General features: G+C 34.6%; 1 pseudogene; it reads right to left on the bottom strand.

The window, feature by feature from the left end:
• Nucleotides 1-16,949: 16,949 nt before the first annotated feature.
• Nucleotides 16,950-17,573, bottom strand: LOC124991918 (RNA 3'-terminal phosphate cyclase-like protein; annotated as a pseudogene).
• Between the last annotated feature and the right edge of the window lie 2,514 nt (nt 17,574-20,087).

Genomic DNA, 20,087 nt, shown 5'->3' with positions numbered 1-20,087 from the left:
TGTATGTTATTTTCCCATATATCTTTTCATCATTTTGTGCTGTTGATAAGTTTGTTTCTGCATCAATATTGAATGTTTCTAATCACTTTTTGACAAAATTTATCCTTATGTAGGGGTAGGTCACATTTGTTGCTTTATTTCAAAGAATTTTCTGAGTTTTACTTTGTTTGAGACCTATGGGAGAAAATGTCTGCTTTCATTGTTGATGCATTGAATTTTCCCATTAATTTAGGAAGGATTGATATTTTAAAATATTGTCTGAAAATAAGCTACTGGGAATTCAATAATTATCTTTATTCAAGATCTTTTTACTGTACTTCATAAAACGTTATAATCATATTCATGTAGGTTTTAGCTATTTCTTTGACCTTTACTTATATTTCTATTATATTATATTTTTATGAATTTTGAAAATAGACTATTTTATATGTGAATTAAATTGGTAAGTAGAAGTAATTTATTTTGCAAGTGGTTTCAATTTCATTGAAATTTGTTATAATTTCTTATAATCTTGCTTTTCTAAAGAATTATACAATCTACAAATAATTAAAATTCTGTTTTGTCTTATATTGTTATTTTTTCTTATGCAATTTGTTAGGGTGATAATAGATATTCTTATCTTAACTCTGACTTTAATACTAGTTAAACTTTGTATTTTACCCCAAAGTATTTTCTACTTGCATTGGCTTGAGATAGTGAAAAACTTTAACATCATTAAAGAACTACATATATTTTGGACTTAAAAATGGATTTTGGATTTTATGAGAAGATTACTCATTTACATAGAAGTGAATTGCCATTTTGATAATTTAATCTATTGTAGTGAATCTTATTAACAAATTGCTAATATTAAATATGTTTACAGGAAGAACCTCAAGATATTTCAAAATACTACTGGATTCTTATTTGAATTCTTTTTTATCTTCTTAAAGCAAATTATTTTGGAATGTGATTTTATATGTTATTTATTACATTGGATAGTTTAAATTATGTGGGAATATAATTTTTGTATACTTTATAATTTTTGTATACTTTAAAAACAATATAGCCTTTTTTGCTTTCAAACTATAAAATATTAACAGCATGCTTATCTTTGGAGAATATGTACTTTATATGTGATAAGTGTGGAGCATAAATATATGTGGGAGAAAGTAGTTCTTCTTGGATAAGTTTAAAAAAAAATTTTTTTTATAGTTGTAGATGGAAGCATGCCTTTATTGTATTTATTTATTTTTATGTGGTGCAAAGGATCGAACCCAGTGCCTCATATATGCTAGGCAAGCACTGACACAAATGTTGCCCTAGCCCCAGAAGAAGTTTTTAAAAACATTATTTAGGCTGAATGCTTAACCTGTGTCTGAATGGGACATGGGGCCAATATGGAGGCCCATCTTTCACAAAGAGCAAGAAGACTCAAGTCACAGAAGTATAAAATCACATATGTCATTTGAGCAATTGTAATGAAACAAAACACTTTGGTGTTGGTCACAATGTTATCCAGGATAGTCAGTTAGGAATAAATCACAAAGGACATTTCTACCATGCTAATAACTTTTAACTTTATATAAGAAGTGCAAATTCATTTAGAACTTAAAAAATGAGCATGCAACACAATTAAAGTGTTCATTTAGAGTGCTAATGGGTTACATAGGAAATGAGTTTGCAAATAGAGAAAGAGGAAGACATTTCAAAAAACTGCATGAGAAATAATCAGGGCATGTGGTATTGGTGCATGGGGTAGAGAAGAAAGAATGGATTGAGAAGATCTTAGGAGGTGGGTTCTATCAAACATCACGAATGAGTGAATGATATAAAAATTAAAGAGAAAAATGACAGGATGAAGGCCCTCTGCTTGAGAGACAAGATACCTGTTAGTGCAATTAACAGAAATGGGGAAATCCAACAAGAGATACTGAAGTGACTTGGACAGATGATAGATTTGCCTGATGAATGTTTATAGAGAACAGAGCCAGGCATCATGTTAGATTATAGGAATGTGGCATGGTTCCTCAACTCATGATGCTCCTCATGTAGTAGTAGGAGAAATACTAGGAGGTGCATTTTTATGATTCAGTGCAATAAGGGTTTTCAACAATTATTGAACACAAAAGTGTCTCCAAATGGCATTCATTAACTCTAATTTGTTAAACTAAGGACATTTAGACTTTATGGGAACAGCACATGAGTACTTATTCTTCAATGGCAGAGATGTGGAACAGTAGGGTGCATGCAGGAATCTAGTCTGATGTGGTTGAAGCCCTGAAGCTAGTGGAGATTCAGTCACTCAATGGGAAGAACAAAGCAATCATGTTGAATTCTTGGATGCTAAAAAATTAATTGGATCATTATCTGTATCTGAATGGAAATAGGTCTATGACCTCTTACCTATTCAATTTTCTAGTTTTTCAGACTTTAAAAACTAGCATTTTAAGCCCTATAAGAAGTAGTCATTTTATATGGCAGCACCACATAATAAACCAAAATACAAGTTCTACGTGACAATGTTTAAAGAATCACAGGACATGGGGTAAATAAATTTATTTTGTCATTTCAGTTGGCAATGGATTTTGTAGAAAAGAACTTTATGGATTTTAGAATTTTAGATAAGGATTGTGGACCTGTACTTATCACTGGGTGTTATACATTTTTTTAATGGTATTACTACCAGTGAGAGTGAGTGAAATAGTCCTGAGAGGAAAATGAAATTAGAGAAGGGATTAGTAAACACAATCTATGAAAAATTAGCATTTAGAGAAGAAGATTCAAAGGGCTAAACCTGATATATTAGAGTGGGGTACTTAAGAAGGAAATGCCAACCAGAATGAGTATGACATAGAAAGCCAACAAAAAATAGATAAAAAATACATATGAGATATTGAAACATGCTTGGTTGAAAGGAAAAAAAAATGTGGTTGTGGTAAAGTATGCCCAGGAAGCTGCTTTAGAGTGGTGGTCAGGAAGGCCTCTGAAGATTTGTCATGTGAGCTGAATTCTGACTATCATAAAGGAGGAAGGGAAGGAGAGAGAGGAGACAGGGGTTCTGAATATTTATACACCATGAAATAGACTCCGGTGGCATTCTGTAAAAGCTGTGAATCCCCATCAGAAAAACATTTGTAAACACATGATATTGTCAAGTAATTCAGTTACATTGAAATAGTATGTATGAGACCAGAAGTATCTGTGGTAAAAATATTGCAACAAGATCCCTGTGGTTTTAGAGCAGGTCCATAGTATTTGTTGCAAAGAACCACACACCTACTGATGTTCTGGTATGTATTTGTTGCCTGGTAGACACAGAGTTTCTGGCCACAAGATATCAAGTGATGAAGCCTCCAGAGATGACCATCATGAACTGACTTCTCAGGTTACTTAAATATTGTGGTCAGATAGACATAGCAATAATTTGTCCTAAGGTGGAAATGATATAACCAGAATCAGACATGAGTAGGGAGAGTAAAAAGCAACTTTCATAAGCAGATCCCTCAGACCATCATGTCATCTACCACTGTGCACCAGCAGATCTCCCCCTAGGGAAACCTACAGCAACTTTTAGGAAACAGTACGACCAGCTTATGGAAAAGAATGCCCTTCACTAATAGGTTTAGTAAACAATTGGTACATTAGCTGAAATAGATGCCTGATTCACTACACCAGTCAGATGTTTCTCTGAAATGCAATAATAAAGGAAAATCCTACCAATAAGCTGAATGCAGAGTGGTATATTTTGTATCTCCTTTGTATGGTAAGGAAATTGTCAAAAGGAACATGAATCCATGAACAGTGGCAAATGGCCAAGCTATTTGGAGAGGGACATTAAAATAGAAAAATGGAAATCTAGGACAAATAAGTTCTGGAGAAGTAATTGACCCTACAAATGTAAGTACAAAATGTGACATCTTTGAATCATATGTCCAGGTCCATCAGAGGGCATGCACAATGTATGCTGAACAGGAACAAATTATCACAGTTGATAGAATGACTTGACCAACAAGTCACCCAGCTTCCATCTTCAGCTATTCCACTGCTGGTGCAATGGATACATGGAAGGTGCATCCATTGATACCACACATGGACTCTGTAGCATGGACACTCACTCATCAATGTCAGTGAGTGATTGTCACTGAGTGAATTGCCACTGCTGAAGTCCAAACTGCCAGCAAAGAGACCAACCTTGGACCCTGGTACAACATTGTCTCTCGAAGAAACTAACCGGCTTTTTTTTTTCCTCCATATATACAAACATTTTATTTCAATTAAAGGCAGTAGAAATACAAAATAAGTTTTGATAATTGTAGAGATAATGAAAAATCCCACCCTACTAATTTTAAGACCTTTAAAATCTCTAGTATTCTGTTCTGATGTGTTTTTATGTAAACACCTGGGAATTTACACAACACTAGTTCTTGGCAATTCTAGGCTGTTATTAGATACCCATCTCTCATTGAAGTAGAAAGAGAACTGAGGTATATTCACTATTACAATTTTAATTTTATCAGGTTGATGAAAGTAAATCTAAGAGATTGAAGACATTACAATTTAGTTTATATAGCCTTTTAAAATTGCTCTATAGTTCAGTACTCTTGTGCTAACAGCACTAATTGGCTTCTTGATTAACTAGATTAGGGTTTTCTAGTTTTTCAGTAGAAAGGGGCAGAAATTCACCAGGACTATAATCAGCACATATTTTTACCCTGAGATTGATTTTCATGCCTGAATCACCTTGTCTAGATCCACTGTCTGAGGACATATTTTATCTACTGATAGATGCCAAATAATTCAGATAATTGCATAAGAGAATGTGTGGCAGAGGCACATGACCATGGGAATTCACTGGTTCTTTCCCATACAATACCACACAGAAGTTTGGAGGCACAGCATCTGAACCTCTTAAAGATAAAAGTTTGAAAATGTTACTCTATAAGGGAAAGAGGACCCAGATTCCAGGATTTCACCATCCTTAGGACTAAGCATGTACTCTAAAACACATACCATTATATGGTGCTTTGTCCTCAAGTTGAATACATGTGTCTGGGAGCCAAGATGGTAGAAGTAAAAATGTTGCCAGTTAGTATTACTCTCAGTATTACTCTCACTTGGGAAACTGTGCTTCTCATTGCCACAAACTTAGGTGGTGAGGACTGAGAAATTTCAGTTTTCAAAAGAGAATTATTTCATTAATAGAAAAAAATGTCAGTTCCATTGAATTCTATGCTACAGCAGTCAATCAGTTACATCAGTTTTCCCTTGCCAAGGAACATGAAGAAGCAAACAAGTCACCAGGCTGGTTGGGGTGATGAACACCAACCTTCAAGTTTCTGCTATATAAAGGAATCATAAAATATTAGGTTTTATTCTGGGTTTTTTGGTGATTCATCTTTTGGAGAGTAATTAGCACTCATTCTCTCCTCCACTACCATTTAAGATACCTTCATTCTTGACTAGAAGTTCTCTTGATCTAGGTAGATGACTCTCCTGATGGGATAATCCATATCCTATCCATGAGGTTTAGGAGAAGAGATAATTTGCAGTGAGTAAATTGTATAGAATTGAGATAATGTGGACACCTGGACGATTGTTGGATGAAATGGGAACTGGAATAAAGATTGCTTCAGCTGATGTCATATTTTGTGAGGTAATTTATTAATACATTATATTTCCCTAGATGTCAATTTAGCCAGGGAAAAGTAACAAAAAGTAACTATGTAGACTAAGCCAGAGGTAAAATTGAGAATCTAAAAAGTATAGTGTAAGGACATGGTATTAGGAAAAAAACTTGGGGCCCAGCTTTGGTAAGAAAGCAAATATGAAGTAGTAATGAATATGTAGAGAAAGAGATCAAAAAAATGAAAGTCACAGAAGCAAGACGCTGGGACTGATGAAAGGATTAAATGATGTCACCTGAAAATACAAGGAAAGGAGAGAAAATAGAATGTTTGCCAACAGATGTTATATAAACTTGAGGACAAAGAAATGACCTTGGGGTTCTTAATAAAAAAGGGAGTGTATCTTTGTTGGTCAATAATAATAAAGCATAAAGAGAGAAATTGTTTGTGTTATTGAAATTAGGAGTAATTTCTTTTTTAAAAAATTTTTATTTTATTTTTTACAGACCAAAAATACGAAGAACCCAATCAATAAATGGTTCAAGGCACTGGACAGATACTTTACAGAAGAAGACATACAGGCGATTAACAAATATATGAAAGTGTTCAACATCTCTAGTAATTAGAGAAATGCAAATTAAAACAAATCTAAGATTTCATCTACTCCAATTAGAATGGCTATTATCAAGAACACAAACAATAATAGATGTGGGCGTGGATGTGGGGGAAAAGGCACACTTTTACATTGCTGGTGGAGTTGCAAATTGGTGCAGCTACTCTGGAAAACAGTGTGGAGATTCCTCAGAAAACTTGAAATGGACCCACCATTTGACCCAGTTATCCCACTCCTGGGTTTATATCCAAAGGACTTAAAATTGGCATACTACAGTAATGCAGGCACATCAATGTTTATATTTCAATAGATTAAAAACACTCTTTTGTCTATAATCTGAGTCACGTAAATGTATTGGGAGAAAGGCATTTTTGATCCTCTATACATCTTTTTTGCAACAAACAAAACAAGTTTAATTATGAACCATGTCTCAGGTAATGCTGAAAACAGGTTTCCTCAAGCTAGGTTACTTCAAGTTTGGTTTTCTTAATCTGAAATGCATTCTCTGCTTTGGTCACAGGAGCTCAATGACTTTCTGTAGAGTATGTCTCTGCATAAGAACAGCTGAATTATTGATATAAATCACATGCTATTCTCCAAAACAGTTAAATGATAGTTTCAAAAAGCAATAGTTTGTTAGAAGTCCCCATGTTACCATGAAACAAAATGATGCACTCTGTATTTTGGACCCAGGTAATATATTCAGTGAGGTTATGGTACAGAGTAACTTTAAAAAAATTTCTACTTTGGGTCAGAGTAAATGTCATTTTATATTGTGAATTCTGTTCCCTATATCAAAGTTTTTCCATTGTTATACTGTAGTCTATTCACTTGCAACAACTTTTTATTTGATGATATCATCTCAATTATTTCAATTCGAGCACACCCCTATCACCAGGGAAAATCAATAGTCAGTCTACGCAGTCTCTTAGGGTCTAATACCAAGAATGTTCCACAGGCTTTGAGGTCTTTGCTTTCTATTCCTAAATACATTGACACTCAGGCACTTAAACAAGTACCAGCTAAGGTGCCTGTCTTCTTTGAAGTTATTTTCTGCAAAAATCACAGTCACTGACCAAATGATTTGAGAAGATTAAATTGTGCTTATTTTATGGCATTCTAAAGCAGCAGGGTTAAATGCTGGGCCAGCTGCCAGCAGCTCAGCACCCACCCTTTCATGTTTAGTTGCCAGATACATCCACGCAATTATTCTGGAGCAGAAATGTGCAATGGTGCTATTCGAGAGAACAGAACTTAGTCTTTGGAGTTTTAATGCTTTTGTGAATAGATGATTCAAATATATTTTACATGCACACGAACTATTTTTAAAAAATAGATTGAATTTCAGTTGCTGGAAAGATTGGTTTTTACTTCTTTTGGAGGAAAGACATCTCCTAGTTAAAATATCATTTTCTCTATTCCAGGGAAACATGGGATTCCTTTCTCTATCAAAAATTAGGGCATTAGTCATTTTATTTATAATAGAAACTGGTTTGAAATACATGCACAGACACATACATGTATACAAGTATGTACACATTAGCATATACACATATATATACACAAATATGTACACAATTTAAAATAATGCTATGTGAAAATCTTAAAGGAATCAAATGAGTATAATTCAACATGATAGAACAATATATTCTGTTAATTTACACTGGAAATATTTTCTCCTCTGAGGTTTCTGCCATAGTCACCAGGTTGAGGTATGCCTGTTCATTCACTTCACACATCTTAATGGCAGAATGGCGTGGTTTCACAGACGGTGCAGAACTGTGTTTGGGGCTTGCAAAGAAACAGAGCCTTATACTCAAAACTCAGAGTCTCACTGAAAATATTATTGACCCATAGGTAAAAAGTAGTGATATGAATGATTTCAAAAAGTAGTGTTATGAGTGATTTCAAATATAAGAGCAATAACAAGAAGTGTGCATTCAAAGAAACCATGAATAGTATAGGAAAGCAAATGTGGGAGTTTCATGCAAGGGACACCACTGCCCCTAAAAGTCAAGTTGTGAAGCACTTTTTGGAGAAGGTACATCCTGACCTATATTTAGAGGAAATTGAAGATTTTCCCATCTTTGGAAGAACAGGACTATCATATCCTAGATAAATAATTTCCATAACAATAGGGAGTTGGGGGCCTGTGGCATAGTGGATACTATGAGGTAATTGCCTAAGTCGCTGGGAGTTTTTGCTTTTAAAGAGATGTGGGAAGAAAATAAGGTCAGAGTTTAGCAAATTGCAAATGCCAAGCTGAATATCCTGATCTTAATCCTATTTACATTTGGGGAAAGAATGAAAGTTGTTGAGCAATACCACACCAGACTGAAAGAAAAATGGTGGAATGAGACAGACATCATTACCCTATGTACATGTATGATTACACGGATGGTATGAATCTACATCCTGTACAACCATAGAAACCATTTGTGTACAATGAATCAAAATGCTCTGAACAAATTTAAAAAAATAAATAATTAAATTAAAAAATAAAGTTTTGTTGGAACACATTCAAAAAATAAATAAGTTATAGAAATAAAATAAAAGGAAAATGGAACATTCTCTGGATTCTCATGTGGCATTGTACAGGATGGACGAAGGGAAACCTGCTTGTAGCCAGGTGATCCCTCAAGAGAAGGCTATGGAGGAAATGCTGTGAGACAACCAGAATAACAGAAATGGTGATCCAAATAAACTAGTGGGCAAAATTAGGAACAATAGGAATCAGTAACTGAGTCTCTAGCAAGCATAACGTCACCAGTTTAAAGCAGAAGGAATGTGCCAAGAGCAAAATTTACTTTGTACCAACAAATATTTCTGAAAATTTGAGTATCAATAAATATAAGACAGAGCACTTCTCAGGATTTATCTTGGCAGTGTAATCACCAGTGCAGGATATATAAAAGAGAAGAAACGTTTGGATGGGGGGAAGAAGTATAGGAACATCTACAGTGCAATAAAGTGAATTTTAACTTGAGTTCAAAAGAAACGAGTCAGAAGTGAGTAGGGAAAAAAAATCCTCCTATGTGTTTCATGACTTAGAATGGGTTGCTCTGAAAGGACAAGACAAAACATCTTAAACATTTTAGTTCCAGTAGCATTAAAATTAAAGCCTGCTCATACCTTTTTATCATTTTTACTGAGTTTTGTGGCAATATTTTGTTTCCCTACCCATTTCCCCAGCCTTTCATTCTAAGCAGGTGACCATCTTTGTCACTCTTTTCCTTGGGGGTTTCATAGGGCAGAAATAGAAGCTGCACAATGTAGGTCATTTCCAAAGTCAGCAACAGCATAATTTTGGTATTCTATGGGGGTAGGAGAGAGAGTCCCTTTGGGAAGTCGAAAAATGTGGGATTTTCCTGTGACCTCTGTGATTGACAGAGATTCATAGGTCACATAAACCTCTGGTAATTTGCTATCAAGTAAGCTCCAAGGTTCCTATCTTTTTCAAAGATACCTGAAAAGAACAGCACCAGAGTTTCTGAGAGCAAAGAGACATCAGGACTTTCTATGTCCACCCATATCAACTATCAACATGTGACCACAGAGACATCTCACTTCTTAACATCTTGGCAGCCCTCTATCTCAGGGCAGTTTCAAGAATAATTCAGATGGAACCTTCTACAAGCCTTGCAGGGTAGAAACTCAGTTTTAAAATTAAATATAAGAAATGTAATATATTATGATTTATCAATGGAAATTAGCAAGCTGGAGAATTTAATATCCAAAGTTGTGATTTTTTAAAATTATTTCTTCCACCTATCTATAGCTTGATATGGTAGACTTCTTCAAATTACTTTCAGTCTTGGAATTGGTATTAAAATACTCTGCCACACTGAGGATCAGGTGCCTTGCAAATATTTATTACTTATTAGCGTTTCCAATGCTATTTTGATGTTGTTAGTTTCCATCATTCTCCCACACTATGAATGATAGGATTGAACTATGCAGAACAATTTCCTGTAGAAAATTCTTGCTCAAGTTCTGAGTGACCTGGAATTAAAGGCAAATAGTTGAATGTGTCTTGTATTGGATATGATGTCTCATGAGATGCTAGATAACAATTCTCTTTTTGAGCAGTGAAATAGTACTTTTAGCCTCAGGTCAAAGTATTTGAAACTTTCCTCTGCCAAATGATTTCTGATGATTTACATAAAAAATAATTAACATATTTTGCATTATGTTCAAGTTAGGCTATCTCAAATCCTTTTTAAATAAATGAGATGATTGGGCGCAGTGGCGCACACCAGTAATCCCAGTGGCTTGGGAGGTTGAGGCAGGAGGATCTCAAGTTCAGAGCCAGCCTCAGCAAAAAGTGAGGTGTTAACCAACTCAGTGAGACCCTGTCTCTAAATAAAATACAAAATAGGGCTGGGCATGTGGCTCAGTAGTCGAGTACCCCTGAGTTCAATCCCTGGTAATCCCTCCACCCCCCCCCCAAAAAAAGATAAATGAGACATAAGTTTAAAAAAAAAAGTACTATTTTTCTTCACATAAAATTGTTAATTCTTCTTAAGTTTAGATGGTCTCAGGGAATCAATGTCCCTGTTTTATAAATCATTCACTACCTATTTTATTTTTTTTAATATTACTAAATGTCTATAAAATTTGTATTGCATTATAATTGAAATCTTAACTGTACTGAGAAATTTTACATATGTCATGCTGTGTGAAGTGATGTTAAAATCTTTCCGTAAGTGGTCCCAGAAATACTATTATTATTTCTTTTTATTAATGCCTAAGTAATCTGCATTTTTGATAACTTCAGTAAGACTGTCAACATTTGCCATATACTTTTACATTCTGCCAAATTATTTTTGACATTTTGGTTTCCACTTAACAAGTAAGTAGCTCCCATTCTTGGAGATGTTACTTAATAGATACCACATGTCCAAGGTCATAAATAAACAACATTTACAGTAAAGTAGGTCAATAATACAGTTCAAATACTGTTTCTAGGGTTCTATATTATACAAATAAGAGCAAATTATTTTTGTAGCAATTATCTGAACTTGCCAAAATCCAACAGAGGCCATCATGCCTCAGGTGGGGCTTAACACTTAAATTTGTACAAACTTAAATTTGTACTAATCTCTTCTGGAGGAAGGAAGCATTAGCAAATGCTTGGAGGCAGCTGCTCATTTTATTATATAGCCAAATACTACCAACAGGAGGGAATACTTAGGAGACCAATTTGAATTAACACGCTTGGAAAGTTAGGGGAAGTAGGAACACATACGATGCTTAAAACAGTTGAAAGGATTGTATATTCTTTCTGGGAGGCACACTTTCCCTTTTAGATTTTTTCCTGAAATCTTCACTTCCAGAAATTCCATCTAGGCCCATAATCTACATGTAGTTTCCAACAATGGTAGTTTATTGGTATATCAATTAAAAATGGAGGATTATAAACCAAAAGCAATCAATTTTTTTTTTTTTCCTAAAGAAACTGAAGTATACCTCTTGAGACTGCTAGAAAATAGGAGTGATTCCCTTTTGGGGAATATTAGCTCAGAAGAGGCAAGGAAAAAATGTTGTCTTATGCTCTCGTTTAGTACAGAAAGATCAGGGATTTGATCTAGAAAAGGAAGATTAGAGAAGGGAGATTATAAATAGAGCAAAGGATGAACTTATAGATGTAGAGGAATTAATAATTTGTATAAAGAGGTCATTAAGATACTAGTTTTATTAGATCAAGAGGTCTGTGCTATTCATATTAGCATTAGAAGTTAGAAAATGTATTGCTAGACAATAAACACCTGAAAAGAAATATCTTATTGTTGTTGTAGCCTTATCTCTTTATTATGGGATTTCAGAAGAATGTTGGTTTGTGGAGTTTATTCCCCAGGTGGCTTTATAATTTCTGTTTAATTTATGTACTCAGTTTATGTTATAAACCTCAAGCAGTGATAGATGGCAGGCACTGGACTAGGTACTAGAGATCTCTTCTAATTCTGACGTGCAAGGATTTTATTATATCTGATAATCATATAGTGATTTAATATTGAATAATACCTTCGTTTCCTTTTTAAAATTGTAATATTATGTTTCAGTGTACTCTTTGGTCAACATAATGTTGGTATTTCTAGCAATGAATTTTTAAAAAGAGGGAAATTTTTTTTAATTTAAGGATTATATTCAGATAATAGGATAATCACTACATTGGTAAGCTCAAGGTGCCATAGCAAAATATCATAGAATGGGTACTTTAGGCAATAGAAATTTTTGTCCTCAGAGCCCTAGTGGTTAAAAGTCTGAGAACTGTGTGCCACCATAGTGTGGTCCTTGTGAGAGTTCTTTTTCTAGCTTACAAATAGCCACTGTCTTCCATGTCCTCATGTGGGAGTGAGAGTGAGCAAACTCTCTGCCATACTTTCTTAGAATAAGGGCTCTAGTTCCATCCCAAGCACCCCACACTCGAGACTTCATGTTAGCTTAGTTACCCCTCAAAGTTCCTTTCTTTCAATACCATCACATTGGGTGTTAGGGTTTTAACATGCAAATTTTAGGGGGACACAATTCAGTTCATAGCATTGAATTTGCTGTCTAATTTGACAAAAGTGGTGTTTTGTCATATTTACTGTGGATTTTTTTTTTATTTTTAAGAAAGGAAAAGTTTAAATTTTAAGACCAGACCCCTTTATACTTCTTTCCAATCACATTAAACATCCATTCTCACATTTTTGTATCTTTTCTTTCCAGGTTTTAGTACTTTATTATTTCTTTATATATCTGTAAATAATATTTAATTCTGTAATATATGCATTCTTATGTTCTGAATATGGTACAATAATTAATAGCTCATTATTTACTTTTTAAAATTATTTTTCAGGATCTCCTAATAGTATATATATAAATATGTGTGTATGTATATGTACACATATGCACATACATTATGTACATCATATACATCTATATTCATTGTGTTTGTAGGTATATGTATCTTATGTGTATATGTGTTGAAAATACAATACAGAAATATATTTGCATAGAGTTCCTGGTATATATGTCATAGAATCTTCAAAATGTATGAATATATTCATAACTCATTTATTTTATTTTATTTTATTTTTTAGATATTCATGATAGTAGAGTATTTTGATATATTACACGTGTGGAGTATAACTTATTCTAATTAAGATTCCATTATTGTGGTTATACAGGAAGTGGAGTTTCACTGGTCATGTATTCATATTTGAACAAAGGAAAGTTATGTTCAATTCATTCTGTCTTTTCTATTCCCATCTTCCTTTCCATTCGTTCATTCCCTTTTGTCTATTCTATTGAACTTCTATTCTTCCCCACCACTCCTTATTGTGGGTTAGCTTCAACGTATCAGAGAGAATATTTGGCCTTTAGTTTTTTGGGATTCGCTTATTCCGCTTAGCATTATAGTCTCCAGTTCCATCCATTTGACAGCAAATTCCATCATTTCATTTTATACGACTGATTAATATTCCATTGTGCATATATACCACATTTTCTTTATCCATTCATTTGTTGAAGGACACCTATATTGGTTCCATAGCTTAGCTATTGTGAATTGAGCAGCTATGAACACTGAGGTGGCTGTGTAACTGTGGTATGCTGATTTTAAGTCCTTTGGGTATATACCAAGAAGTGGGATAACTGGGTCAAATGGTGGTTCCATTACAAGTGTTCTAAGGACTCTCTATACCGCTTTCCATAGTGGCTGCACCTAGTTTCAGTCCCACCAGCAGTGTGTGAGTGAAGCTTTCTCCCCCACATCCCTACCAATATTTATCATTACTTGTATTCTTGGTAATTGCCATTCTGACTAATGTGAGATGAAATCTCAGTGTAGTTTTAATTTTCATTTCTCTAATTGCTAGAGATGTTGAACATTTTTTTCATATATATATTGACAATTCATATTTCTTCATTTGTATTTTACTCTATTTTCGAGATACCTTGAAATATTATGTATACATACACTATATATATGTATGTAAGTCTATATTTGTAGGAAAGTATATATGAATATACATGTATATAGACATATATATGTACATGTGTATATATAATAGAATATGTATAAAATAGTAAGTGGAAAACAGATATTAAATAATGAACTATGAACACATAAATATATACTTATGTTTAAAACTTTGAATATATTCCATTATAAGAATGTACCATTACCTATCTCTTCTTCTATTAGAAAGACACTTAGGTTGTTTCCATTTATTACTGTTATAAACATTGTTACATATGTGAAGATTTTCCCAAGGTATTTTTTATCTAACCAGAGAATTTTAGCAACTTCAACTTCACTGAAATGCTTGCAGTACTGAATCATGCTGCCTCTAGGAGCTTTCCTTCCTTACATCCTTGCCAACATATGATGATAAGAACTTAAAACTGCTAATTTGGAAGGTAGCCATAAAATGGGATCTTGTTTTAAAATTTTCATTTCCCTGATTAGAAATACACTAAACATATTTTCATACGATTTTGAGTCACTTAAATTTCCTAAGAATTGCTTGTTAATATTTCTTGTCCATTTTCTATTATATTTTATTTCATTTGTCAAAAGTTAATTCATCTTCATATTCTAAAATTGTTTCTCAATTATGGGCATTTAAAATATCTTCTTCCAAACCTCTCTTTCACACCCCTACTCTAACAAATCCTAATTTTAATATCAAATAATCACATTGTATATTTTATAAACATTTGTTAATGGAATCAAAGTCTTGAATTTAATATTATTCTTTGTGCAATTGACTTTCATTGTTCTGCTCAGATACACTATTCTTATTTTAATATTTAATTCCATTACATGTATATATTACATCTTGTTCATTCTACTGTGAAAGGTATTTGATATTTCTTTTAGTTAATTTAAAATATTTTGAAAAATCTTGTTCCTGTTTTTAACTCATTTGCCTATTAAATGACTTATTTTTGGATTACAGGTCTTATATATTCCTTTGTGTAGCTGTTTGCCACATTTAAGAGTGGCATATATTCTCTTACTAAATTGTTATTTTAATTCTCTTGAAACATATTGTGACAAATGAAGTTTCTAATTTTAAGGCAATTCACTTTCTCAATCTTTTACACTGATATTAGTGGGTGTTTTTGTCCTCCTAAAATAAGCTTTTCCTAAACTAAGTTCATAAAAACGTTTCACCACGTTGTTTTTTAAAACTTGAGTGTTACCCCGGGCATGCTGGTGCATGCCTATAATCCAAGTGACTAGGGAGGCTAAGGCAGGAGGATCACAAGTTCAAAGTCAGCCTCAGCAATTTAGTGAGGACCTAAGCAACTTATGGAGACTCTGTCTCAAAAAAACCTCAAAGGACTGGGGATGTGGCTTAGTGTTTAAGTGCCCCTTGGTTCAATCTCTGTTACCAACCAACCAATCAATCAACAAACAAACAAAATCAAAACAAAAAACAACTTGAGTGTTGTGTGTTTTTCATTTAGATTGATAATTTACCTGGAGTTAATGATTTTTTAATATGACAAGAGGTAGGTGGAATACCTTTGAAGACTCAGTTATAGTGCCACTGAGGTGGCAGTAAACTCACAGGACAAGGGCAAGGTTTCCTGAAGGCTGTATATGCTCTTAATCAGTGCACAACATGGTGCTCTTTCAACCATATTGAGGATTCTTGAATCTAATACATGGGTAGAGATGGAACTGATACCACTTGCAGTTATCTCTAGTGATTCACTAGCAAAATTTTCCTTCCTGTCCCTATGACCTTGTATTCTGCTGGTCTAGAGATTACATCGAAAGAGAATAAAGGAAATATACATAATTCCATTGAACTGGATGTTAAGATTGCCATCTGGTGACTTTGGACTCCTTGGGCCTCTGAATCACTAAACAAAGAAAATTCTACACTGGTTGTGGTGATTGATCCTGAGAAGAAATTGGGCTGCTATTATAGGCAAGGATCTATAATACAGGAGATCCCTTAGAGCATCTCTCAGCACTACCATGTTCTTTGATTAGAGTCAATGGAAGAGTACAACAATTTAGGCAGAACAACTGAAGGCCTATATTCTTCAAGAAAATAAGTTTGGGTCACTGCACCATGTAACAAAACACTATTAGAAATATACTGGGTTTGGCAGAGATGAAAGTTGTATAATTTTGGAGTTGGAAAGGCCTGTCTCAGTCACTCTTTTTCAGAGAAGCCAACACATTGATAAGCACAACAAACTAGGCACTTAGGAAGTGTGTATTGTTATTGTGGTGGTGGTGGTGGTTATGAGCAGCTCTGGTTTTGTACTGTTCTTATCTTAAGGATGCCTACTATCTTAGTCCCAGAGGAATGCGATATAACTGGGAGGATAGACCTTTCCTTTAGAAAAGATAACATCTAACCCAAGATGTAAAACTGTATTTTTAGTCTTTTGTTCTTTTAAAACCACAGTTAAGAAAGCTAAAAGGCAAGTTGCAGTCTAGAAGAAACTTCACAATACACATACCAAACAAAAGATCTATGTCAAGAACATAGAGTTTCTACAAGTCAATTACAATCAGAACCAAGAATCAATCAAAGATTTGACTAGACACCTCACAAAATATTACAAATAGTGAATCAGTATACAAAAACATGATCAGTATTAGAGAAACTAAAATTAAATTTGCAATAAGACACTACCATCCATACACCTATTAGGATAGCTAAAATCAAAGAGACTGTATCAGTATTTGTGAAAACATGAAACAATTGACAGTGTCACTTGAGGATCTTGCTAAGGTTGGAGAATCCAGTGCATACATGGGTCATCAGCATTATATTCCCATCCTTGAGTTCTTTGCCATGTGACTTGGTTTTAATTTTAAACATAATCTGGAAACATCTCTTAAAGTGTTGCAAAAATTCTATTAGGTAAAGAAAGAGTGGTCCTAGTAGGGCTTTGGAAACTTCCTGTAGTCCAAGGGTCATGAGCAGTAGAGTCAGATTTTGGCTGGTCTAGTTCACAATCCTCCCTTGTAGATTTCTTTGAGCAATAGCCTGTTGGTTCCTTTCTAGGTCCTCTGGTAGTGTGACTGCTCCCTGGTCCTGGGGTAGGAGGCTAATTCAGCACTGAAGAAGATGCCATTGGTGGTCCCAGTAACCAGTCACAACCCAAAGCCTGGAGACATCCCAGAGTTGACTCCTTTCCTGTGGTCTGTGTAAACATAGATGTTGGGCATGAACTTGTTGAAGATGTTCCTTGCAGAATCCCCAATCCAGTTTGTCATCTGAGGTGAAACATGTATAGAGTACACCGCTCCTCTGATGCATTTAATTTTTCCTGGATCCATGAGCTGAATGGGTTTCAGGGTCTTACACAGGCCAAGAAGAAATCACTTTGCCTCCTCCTCTGGAGGCATACTTCATCACACAATCTTTACCTCCAAAGATTCACCATTAATTGCAAACCGTTTCAACAAAGAAAGTGCTGTTACCTTAAGAACATCAACCAAAGTGTTCACTTGGTCCTTGGTCATTCCTCAGACAATGCTCATTGGAATGTAAATGGCACAATAACTTTTCATACAATGCTCATTGGAATGTAAATGGCACAATAACTTTGGAAAAAAGTTTAGCCATTTCTTAAACAAGTGGAAAATACATTTTCCTATGATCTGAGCATCCCACTCCTTGGTATACAGCTAAGAGAAGTGAGATTTTATGTTCATACAAAGAATTTTACCTAAAGGCAAAGCATCTTTATTTGTAGTGGCCCCAAACTGGAAACAACCCAAAGGTCCATCAACAAATAGATTGCAGCAATACAAGGGAATGCTCTCCAGATATAAAAAAGAATTAGCTATTGAAACACAAGAAGCAATGAGTAATCTAGCATTCATGGGTAGCTTCATGTTTAGAGAGTGTAGCTATAAATAAAAGGGCAATTAATTATGAGGACATTGACATTTAAGAATGAAAAAGACAAACTGGAATGTGACTGCTTAAGAGTATTCAAAGGAAAATCAATCTTTTTGGCAAGTATTTATCCATACAAGTGAATCCAGAGGTTGTTTTTAATAAATATATATAAGCCTTAGTGTATGTACATTTCAAATTCAGGTATTTTCATTTGATGCTAAGCAAATGTGAATGATCTGTCTGTTCGATTTGTAGTACTCCACAAATGTAAATGTATGTAACAATTTTGAACAATAATCTTTTCATGAATAATGGTGATCAAGTTACAGGATTTTAAAGCTTGGTTGTATTAACATTTAAAAAACTTTACACTAATAGCATAGTTTAAGGCAAAACTGATGTGAGTAAAGTTGCATGATAATAGTCTCTCCTCTTTATTTTTGCCTATTAACTGCTCTTTGCTTCTAATTAAACAGAACCTTCTTCCTTTGCCTTCCATCCCCTATGTAATGTACAAAACTGCTCCCCCACCCTTTCCGTTGCAGGCATTTTCCCTGCCTCCCAACTACTGTCAGTCTGTGAACATCCTAGCTAGCTATTGGTTCATCAGTCAGCTTGCAAGTATCCTCCTCCGTTATTGGTCCCCTGTTAACCCGGCGGGATTCTTAAATATAGCTTCACTGCCATCTTTTCTCTCTTGCTTTTCTCTCCCCCTGACTTGCTTTCTTTCTCCTCCTCGCTTTCCACTCACTCTAGTGTGCACCCTTTCTCTTTCCTTTCTCTTTTTCTTCATTTTCTCTCTTACCCTGCAGGGAGACACTTTGTTTGCTTAATAAACTCCCTTATGTAATTTCCCATGTCCAGTGTGGTTTTCGTGGGATTCCTTACACACTGAAGCACTCCAATTCAACTAGACTTGTCTGCTTCCCCTCTCAAGAAGGCTCACTCTTCAAGATTTCTGGGGGCAAGAAATTTCCAAAATTCAGAAGTCATCCTTTGAGGTAACTGTTAATGATCATTAGTGCACTTAGCAAGTGCTTTCAGGTTCCCCAACTTCAGGCCCTTTCGTGAATATGAAGCATGACTGGTGCTGGCCAAGGAATTGAGGAAGAAGTGATAGGTGCCACCCTGTAAGTTTAAACACCTGTTAGAGCAAGATTCTTTCAGGAATTCCTTTTTCTTTTAGAATGATGGTGAGAAAAGTCTGAGTGACTGGTGAACCACAGTCCTCTATTGCAGTGATAAAGATGTAATGCAAACCAGAACAAATAGCACCTTTATTCATAGTAAGTTGCTGTCAGAGCAAGGTTATTCCCTATCACAGCACAGTGTAGTTTGTCTCACTGACATGATAACATATTTTGTAGTAGCATTTTAGGGAATTTATTTAATCTTTGTTTTGGAATCCATAGGAGTGACTCTAATGGTAGATTCTCTGTCATGATAAAGGGAGCAAATATTGCTATTCTGGGAACTGACTGAGGCTAAACCAAACCAAACTAAACCAAACCACCAACAACACACACCTGTATATGATTTTCAAAGCATGTTGTATAAGCATATCCAACATACCTACAAGATTGATTGATGCTGATGGTTTAACCTGAATATTTTTGTGTTTTGAGTCTTTAGTTAAAAATTAAAATGCAAGCTGTCAGCTGAAGATTTTATCTGCCCCCAAACCCCCTTTTTCCATAACATTCTCTTGGCATTTTGATTATCAGACATTAACCAAATACACAGGCAGCTGACAGAAACTGTTCTATATATAGAATTCACTACTTAAAGCATAACACAGATGGAGGGTTTCTTTCTTCTTGCTTTAATGAATGTTATTAGTGTAAAATTAAGAGGTCAGAGAAAACTATTTGGCAATTGCCAAAAAGCTTAGTGAAGCATTTAGATTGCTAACATTGCTTAAGTTTCATCTGACCCTTCCCCTGGAAAAACTGAAAAAAAAAAAGAAAGAAAAAAACCAAAAAAAAAAAAAAAATGTAA

Source organism: Sciurus carolinensis, chromosome 8 (genome assembly GCF_902686445.1).
Source record: "Sciurus carolinensis chromosome 8, mSciCar1.2, whole genome shotgun sequence".
NCBI classification, from domain to species: domain Eukaryota; kingdom Metazoa; phylum Chordata; class Mammalia; order Rodentia; family Sciuridae; genus Sciurus; species Sciurus carolinensis.
This window is presented reverse-complemented; position numbering and strand designations above follow the sequence as displayed.